This window comes from Giraffa tippelskirchi, chromosome 5, assembly GCF_054371585.1.
Source record: "Giraffa tippelskirchi isolate mGirTip1 chromosome 5, T2T-mGirTip1v1.2.pri, whole genome shotgun sequence".
Lineage (NCBI taxonomy): Eukaryota > Metazoa > Chordata > Mammalia > Artiodactyla > Giraffidae > Giraffa > Giraffa tippelskirchi.
Window position 1 is genome coordinate 99,739,005 of NC_137279.1, and position 8,592 is coordinate 99,747,596.

The window sequence follows — 8,592 nt, forward strand, 5'->3', positions numbered from 1 at the left end:
AAGTAGGACTGGCCAATGATCCTTCCGGAGAAGTGGGAAGATCTGCATGACGAATTAAGAGGGAATGTCCGCATTGTGGTGGAGAAGCCTGATGACTGGTGCCAAACTCTGCTTCCACCCACCTTGAAAAGGGACTTTACTCACACCACCCATCCCAACACTGAATGGGAGATTTAGCAGGGACAATATAAACAACTTCGGGCCTTCCGGGTAGAGCAAAGTTCGATCCATAGTTAACTCAAAATGACCGATCAATAGCCAATTCAAAAAGCTTGCGTGCAGCGTTCCAGAGAGACCGGATATATTCATCCAATGACAGCACTGCAATCTCCCCACCTGCCCTGCTCCAGGCCTTCATCCTTGCTCCTCCCGATCCTTTCCCTCTTTCTTTGCTCTTCCGCGTCCCTCCTCCTCAGCTTCTTTTCCTGGGCCTCTCCTCTTTTTCTTTTGGAGATCAGTCCTTTGAGGCTGATGGACGTTTCAAAACCCAGAAAGCAAAGGCACGTTGCTTAGCACCTAACGGCCAACATTTTAACTACCTAAGAAGGCACTTCAAAACCTCATCCAAAATTTCCCACCGACCAAAAGAGAACGAAGTGTTTCCGTTTGGTCGTGTCCTAAGACAGTGCACTCCCCAACTTTTTGACACCAGGAAGTAGGTTCGTGGCAGAGTTTTTCCACAGCTGGGGTGGGGGTGAGGGTGAGGGGGATGCGGGGTGCGGGGATGGTGTTCGGGAGGTAATCCGAAGGATGGGGAACGATGGGGAGCAGCAGATGAAGCTCACCTCCTGCTGTGCGTCCCGGTTCGTAACAGGCAGCGGACCGCTAGTGGTCCGCGACCCGAGGGTTGGGGACCCCTATTTTAAGACGTCTTCAAGGTGGGGCAAGTCGAAACAGAACAAACGGGGAGCTCCGAGAGCCCCGAATTCGGTCCTCGGAGGAGCCTGGGTTCAGGGAGTCGTGGATCAGGGACCCCTGGTCTCAACCTGAGATGCTGCAATCGGTAGCCCAGATTCCTCTTTTTTGCTGAAATTTGGGCAAATAGAGGCGATTTCTGAAATAGTTTACTGAAGTTTAAAACAGCAGTGACCACAATAGTTGTTTAGAAGCTGCTGGTTCAGTTGGCAGCGAATAAAGGAAGATTTAATAAAACCAAAGGTGGGTAGGAAAAACAAAAGCTCTAGTCGCCCAACGTGGGGCTCGAACCCACGACCCTGAGATTAAGAGTCTCATGCTCTACCGACTGAGCTAGCCGGGCACTGGTGCCCAACGTCTTTCGTACAGAAGTATAGTTTCTTTCAAAGGCCTACCGGCATGGTCAAAGATATACGCAACTTAATTTGAAAGAATTCTCGAGTTCTAGGATTTTATAAATGCACTAGAAGCCTTTGCCACCAAAAAACTCGAGGCTTCGATAGTGAAGGGACTGCGCGAAGCCAGGGGGGCTTGCCGAGGACCCAGGAATCACGAATCCTGAAACCCCGACGTTTCTTCAGATTCCTTTTAGACCGGTTTTTAGACCTTTTGGTTAGCAAATTCCTTTGAGAACCCGGTGTCTGGGACCCAGAATACTGAAGAGGAGGCGAAAAAGCGCGAGGGAACGGGGATGACAGGCGCAAACTGCCGCAGGGACTAGGAAGGGCGCGGGAACCTGCTCTCCCGAAACCTTGGTGCTGAGCCTCCTGCTTCCTTCCGGGTCAGAAACGGTTCAGCCATTAGGACCAGGGGGTGAGGTGGAGGTGGAGCTGGCGCACGCGTCTCTCGGAAAATAGGTCCAATTCACTATTCATTTGGGGCACGATTTTGTTTTTAAATACTAAATTCTGTGTGACCTGAGTAAAAGACCATGTTCATTACGTGTAAAAGCCCCACTGAGATTTCAAGTCGGATGGAATTCAGAGCCTCAGGCGTGGGCGCTCACGGGAGATTTCACTCAACTCCCCGAAACGTTTATTTCTCCAACTTCTGGAAGAGGTGCTGAGTTCCGGAATCACCCGCGAAAAGCTGTCTCCTCTGCTCAGGTGAAGGCAGGCTTTTCTCGCAGCTCCGAGGCGCTTCACACCGCCCTGAAGTGCCTCTGCCGGGGCTGGTCAGGTTCGCCTAGGTCGATGAGCCGCAGAGTGAGCTCCGCAGAGTTAAGACAGTTATTCGTTTAATTCATAGACTGCATATTTCTGCGGTGCAGTCTTGAGCAAAAGTGGATTACAAACTTTTTTTTTTAATCGCTAAAAGTTTCCGGAAAACAAACACAACCGACGCGAATTACAGCCATGTGCCGTGACTCGGATTCGAACCGAGGTTGCTGCGGCCACAACGCAGAGTACTAACCACTATACGATCACGGCGTGCTACCTTCGCGGCGGCGCAGTGCAGTTGGATTTAATATCCTTTGAAACAGGATTTTCATATTGTAGCTTTCTTTGCCTAGTTGGCGCTATTCGCACATAAAATCCCAAATGTTTCCACTCACAACTTCGAAGCCAGGTCTGACACCCGAATCTGGGTCCCAGAATCTCGCGGTGTCAGCACCAGTATCACCCCCTCTGCTGGACGGCGGCGCACTGTCGAGATATGAGAGGTCTGTCGCCTGCAGCCGGGGGACCGCGTCCCCAGTCGCCTTCCTCAAACCACTTCCCTCTTTCCCCTCCAAATATTCAAGGCGTTCGGCCTAGGCAACCAGAGCATTTGCCTATTTACACCTCCACCTGGTATCCTGGAGCTGATGTTTCTGTTTCCTGAATGTTGGAACCGAAAGAGAAGCGGAGCTGGTGAGTTGCGAAAGGCTTTGACGTCCCTTTATTTTTTTCTTGCTTCCCTCACCGTTCCTTGGCGCCCGCTCTCAGAAACTAAGGACTCTTGGGCTGACTCTTCAGTAAATCTAAGCCGCCTCGGAGTATTCAGAAAAACAAATCAAATCAGCCTCCTTTTCAGACATTACCTAAAGGCCCCCCAAAGGACAATTACCATAAACTGGTGGGAAGCAAGAGGCCAAACCCAGCAGGCCAAACCCAGGCTTGGCTTGGTAGGTGCAAGAAACCTGGAGCTTCACTCTCGCTAGAAACTCCCTGAAGGCTTAGAGTTTGAGGACAAATGGGTGGTCAAAAGATCTTTCTCCTTCCGTTTGGCCTTCACAAGGTTTGGGCGGATAAAAAAAGAGAGGTTGCTGCGTTGGCCGGGAATCGAACCCGGGTCAACTGCTTGGAAGGCAGCTATGCTCACCACTATACCACCAACGCACACAGGAAGCAAAGCTGCTTTATTTCCCTATGACGAGTTGATTACTTTGGTCTGCCTGCTTCATGTTTAGAGATTTATGTTGGGAAATATTCAACACAAAGCCAAAGGACGAAAAGGAAAAGAAGACCTCTAGGATTTCTTCTGTGAGTACATTAAAAATTTTGTGGTAGTTTTTTAGTTGTTTCAGAGGTTTAAGGAAAATCGCTTTAGCTTATCTATTGTCTTTTGAATCGTGCCTCTGAAATCCAGCGGACAAGTTCAGGCCTTAATGTGGGTGTTATCTCTGTACATATATTGTTGAGCGTTTCAGACTGCTTCCTCAGCACAAAGGCATAGAGGTAAAGTTGCCATTGAAAAGCTATATTTTTAAGATTTGGATACATATTGCCAAATTGCTGTGTGGCGCAATCTCACCCAACGTGTATTACCAAATTATCAATTAGATATCATCTTTCTTTTTATTTTTAAGAAAGTGTAACATAAAAATTTGGAGTCTCATTTTAACTTGTATTTCCTGTACTACTACTGAAGTTGATAATTTTTCATAAACTTTACTAATTATTTGTATTAGTTTTGAGAACTAAATCATACACTTGGTTGACTTTTTCTATAGGGTATTTGTATTATATGTATATTACTGACATGCTAGTTTGCCATTTGTCTTTTAATATTATTTATAGGATTTCAGATGGGCAGTTTTCTGTTTTTATGTAGTTTTAACTGTCAGTTTTGATTTCTGTGTTTGTTTTTATCTTGAAAAAGTCTTCTCCAGCTCAATAAGATAATTATCCACTATTTTTAATTGTTTCAGTTCTTATATTTAATTATTTAATCCATCTAATATATGAAATGGTAATTCCACTTCTATGAATTTATCAGAAAGCAGTATCCAAGGATAGACAAAGACGTATTCACACAGATGTTCATTAAAGTGTTATTTGTAAAGCCAAAATTTTAAGGACAAAAACCTAAAAGCACAGAAACACAATTGATCAAATTCATTTTGATGAAAACTCACATGAGCTTTTTTTAAAAAAGTTTATATTGTACATTGCTGGTGGGAGTATAAATTGATAGGACCTCGAAGGAGGGCATATTGGCACTACCCATCCACAAATGCACGTATCTTTTGAACCAGCATTTCAGTTTTTGGACATTTATTTTACACATGTGCAAAATGACTGGAGAAGGAAATGACAACTCACTCCAGTATTCTTGCCTGGAGAATCCCTTGGACAGAGGAGCCTGTTAGGCCTCAGTCCATGGGGTTGCAAGAGTCAGACACGACTTAGCGACTAAACAATGATGACAAAATGACATGTAGAAGATTATTTTTATGGCGGCAAGGGATTAGAATAACATCCTAAGTGTCATCAATAAGAAGCTGGTTCCATTATTTATGGAGTATCAATACAATGGAATACTATGTACCATAGAAAAGAATGAGGAAGGTCTTCATGTGTAACCTGGAACTATTTTTTAAAATACATGTTAAGTGAAAAAGGCAAAGTTCAGAAAAGTGTGCATGGATTGCTATCATATGTGTAAGAAAGAGGAACGTATTTAGATATATGTATGTATGCATGTACTTGCATTTAGAAAAAATTTAGATTTTATATTTATAGTATACTTACACTACAGTATAATTACAACACTTACTATTGACTGCCTTATTAGAAGAAAACTAGTAGGCAGAGGTGAAAATTAGGTTTAATAGTTATGCCCTTTTGCATATTTGAATCCTAAACCATGTGACTATATTACCTTTACAGAAATTAAATAATTGCTGCTGCTACTGCTAAGTCGCTTCAGTAGTGTCCGACTCTGTGCGACCCCATAGATGGCAGACCACAAGGCTCCCCCATCCCTGAGATTCTCCAGGCAAGAACACTGGAGTGGGTTGCCATTTCCTGCTCCAACGCATGAAACTGAAAAGTGAAAGTAAAATCGCTCAGTCGTGTCCGACTCCTAGCGACCCCCTGGACTGCAGTCTACCAGGCTCCTCCGTCCATGGGATTCTCCAGGCAAGAGTACTGGAGTGGGCTGCCATTGCCCTCTCCAAATTAAATTGAAAGATATGATTTTGCTTAAGTATATTTATTTCCACTGAAAAGTGTTAGAAATATATTAACTTTAAAAATAGTTTGTAATAAAACAGTATGTAGAGCATTATTCCATTTTGTATTTCAAATACGGGTAGAATTCTAAGCCATTTTGTATGTTCTTCTGTATTTCCTATGTTTCAGCTAAGGTCACCCATGTGAGAACTGAGTAGAAGAAACGAAGTTAATCGTAAGAAGTATTCAGTAGAAAGTTCAGGAGGGAAAACAATCACTTCCCTGACCGGGAATCGAACCCGGGCCGCGGCGGTGAGAGCGCCGAATCCTAACCACTAGACCACCAGGGACGATGGCGAGTTTCTGCGGATACGAATATATGAGACTAACTCAATGTGTGTCTCTGCTTAACCATTCGGTGACGTGTGTTCTTTCAGCTATCTAGATCTTGAGATTCTTGACTACCGGGCCCTCCCCTCGCCGAAACTACTTTTTCCTCGCAAAAAAACTTTTTTTTTTCTTCAAGTAGAAAACCCTGAACGCTCCAGCTTGGCTCCCAGAGCTAAGTGAGGATCATATGCACGCGATCGCAATTCCCAAAATTAAAGACAAATGTCCGGAGAAAAGATCTAAAGACTAATAGGAAACTCTCAGCTTCCCGTGTTTGCAGTATTTCCTAAATTGCGATCAGCGAAAAAGTAAAAGCCCCTAGTTAGGCTCTCGCAGGAATTTTTCCTTAAGGAATATAGAGGTCCTACAGCATTTTTTTTTTTTTTAATCGCTTGTGAATTTAGGCCAAACTCTGTTGACCAAAGCGAACATTACAGACAAGTAAAAGTGATTCAGCCTATGGATGGTTGGTTGTCAGCAGGATCTGAGCATAATTCGCTTGTGGGAGACTAAGAGAAGACTTTTGGAGCTTCAAAAATTGCAAATATGAAGAAGGAAGAGAGGGAGAGAGGAGAAAGAAAAGAAAACTGGAGTGCATACCTAGACTGACGGACTCTTAAAAACCATACCCCTCAATGTATGCAAATTAGCTTTATAGGAGACAGAAAGCAAATATGCCAAAATGTTAACAATGAATCTTGGCAAAGATAATCTTGGTAATTGAAATTGTATTATTTTAAATTTTTGTACGTTTGATATTTTTCAAAATAAAAATTTGAGAAAACCAAAAATGAAAGAGACAATCAAGTCTCCTCTCCTGACGTTTTTTGGTCTGAAGACTGCACTGTGATTAATTCTCTGCACATAAGTTCAAATATAAAGTTTAAAAAGCAACCCCCATGATTTAAGATCAGAAAACACTTTTGACAATAAGTGAAAAAGCGAACTAAAAAATTGAAGCAAAAATCAGCAGGGCCTGATAGAAAAAATGAATGGTAGGATGCCAGATGTTTATGGGGAGTTTATTGCTTCCTTTTGCTTTCAAAGTACCAATATTAAAGAGTTGTGTAAGAAAAGTGTCAATCCTCCGGTCATCCAATCCACACTTTCCTAGGGAGAAGAGTAACTAAACATTAGACATTTATTTTCACAAAACCCAAGTAATCCTGGTGTCACAAGTCACCAAGGAACTCAACAAAGTTTCTTTTACTCCATCTCTGTTCCCACTGGGCAGCTACCTGTATTCAAATGCTGAAAAAAAAAAAAAAAAAATCTAACCCTCAGAGCAACATTTTGGGATTGTATCCAGGGTGGGTACAAGGCAATCCATTTTATTTTTCTGTCACAAAGGAAATCAGCCTCCCTATGTTTTGGTCAACAGTCTACTTTCATCAGTTATTCTGCCACCTGCTGGTAATTTTCAGTAACATGAAAAACTGGGAAGTATTGCAGTATTAGCTCTTGCTTGGAGCAAGCCTCCTTTCTCAACCTCAAAGCACCAGGAGAAATCTCATCATTCAGAACAGGATTAAGCCTCCTCCTTCCTGGCACCACACACCTAAAGATGGATGAGGGGGAGTGCAATTCATTTACTTCATTCCAGGTTCTATTTTCTTTTTCCCTTTTTGCAAACATTTACAGATTATGTGCCAGAGTAGGTACTGAAGATTAAAAATTTACGTAAAGAGCTCACAATCTAGAGGAAAACCAAATAAACAAGTGAATAAAAGAGAATGGATCGGAGGAGATTCAGCAGATGTACTTTCCTCTATTCTCCCTGCTAATACCACTAAAAACCCTGGACATTTCATATAGAACAAACATATGAGAGTCTGAAAAATAGAAAGAGGCAGACTAGCAAGGGGTCTCAGAGCCCAGGGAACCAAATAGTGATGATTTCCCTGGGTTTTCTTAGTGCCTCATATATCCCAGACTTGGAGCTGAAGAAGCTGGCAACCTGGAAATGCAATGGATGCAGCCAAAAAAACCAAACAAGATCAAAACAATAACAATAACAAAAGCCTGCTCTCTCTAGTCAAAGGACTGGGAAAGAGGTAGCCTAGCAAAATAAAAAACTTTTACATAATAACTGCTCTATTCCAGCCAAATGCCACAGAAGGAGCTGTGGCCCACATCAACCCACACCAGCAAAGACTGAATGGGATACCTAGATTTCCATTCTCAGCAGGCCTGTAAGGAAGTATTCCTCCTCTTCCCTGCCGGATTGCTATCAGAGGAAACATGGTACTTTCACCAACACCTGGTGATAACGAAGGCACTCCTATCCTGCAGTGTCAGTGGAGGCCATGTGGGGAGCTGGAACTCCTACTCCTGCCCATCAGTAATGAGGAACCCCTCTGCTCAGATGTTAATGGAGACCAAGTGGGGAACCTGGAATTCTACACCTGTGTGGTTTTCACAAGGCATCTCATCCACCACTTCCTTTACCTGATTAGTATCAGAAGAAGCCAACTGAAACAGAAGGTTTAAATAAGATCCGGAGTCCCAAATGTTCAGGCTTTAATTAAAAAGCACTCATCATATCAATAAGAAAGATCTTGAATTGAATGAAAACAGACAATACCTAGATGATTGAGATGGCTGAATTATCTGACAAAGATTTTAAGGCCGTCATCATAAAAATATTTCAACAGGCAATTATGAACATGCTTGAAACAAATGAAAAATTAGAAAGTTCCAGCAAAGAAAAGTTTAAGCAAAGAAATAGAAAACATAAGAAAAACTGAACAGAAATTTTACAACTAAAAAATACAACAAAAACTCTCAATGGATGGGCTCAACAGCAGAGTGGAAGAGACAGAGAAAAGAATTGGTGAACTGAAAGATAAAAAAACAGGAATTACTCCATCTGAACAACAGAGAAAATGGAATTTTAAAAAAGCAGGGT

The 8,592-nt window shown here is 42.6% G+C and overlaps 1 long non-coding RNA gene and 4 other non-coding genes across 5 annotated transcripts; 1 reads left to right on the plus strand and 4 right to left on the minus strand.

Annotated features, from left to right (window-relative positions):
• Positions 1–1,185: 1,185 nt before the first annotated feature.
• TRNAK-CUU (transfer RNA lysine (anticodon CUU)) lies at positions 1,186–1,258 on the minus strand. The gene has a single exon. It is a non-coding gene; the product is annotated as a tRNA-Lys (tRNA).
• A 1,015-nt stretch (positions 1,259–2,273) lies between these two features.
• Positions 2,274–2,345, minus strand: TRNAH-GUG (transfer RNA histidin (anticodon GUG)). Its single transcript has one exon. It is a non-coding gene; the product is annotated as a tRNA-His (tRNA).
• An 819-nt stretch (positions 2,346–3,164) lies between these two features.
• On the minus strand, positions 3,165–3,236 carry TRNAG-UCC (transfer RNA glycine (anticodon UCC)). The gene has a single exon. It is a non-coding gene; the product is annotated as a tRNA-Gly (tRNA).
• A 40-nt stretch (positions 3,237–3,276) lies between these two features.
• Positions 3,277–6,482, plus strand: LOC145507749 (uncharacterized). The gene is made up of 3 exons (XR_014055098.1): positions 3,277–3,380; positions 5,010–5,261; positions 5,484–6,482. It is a non-coding gene; the product is annotated as an uncharacterized LOC145507749 (long non-coding RNA).
• Positions 5,573–5,644, minus strand: TRNAE-CUC (transfer RNA glutamic acid (anticodon CUC)). The gene has a single exon. It is a non-coding gene; the product is annotated as a tRNA-Glu (tRNA).
• Positions 6,483–8,592: the final 2,110 nt, after the last annotated feature.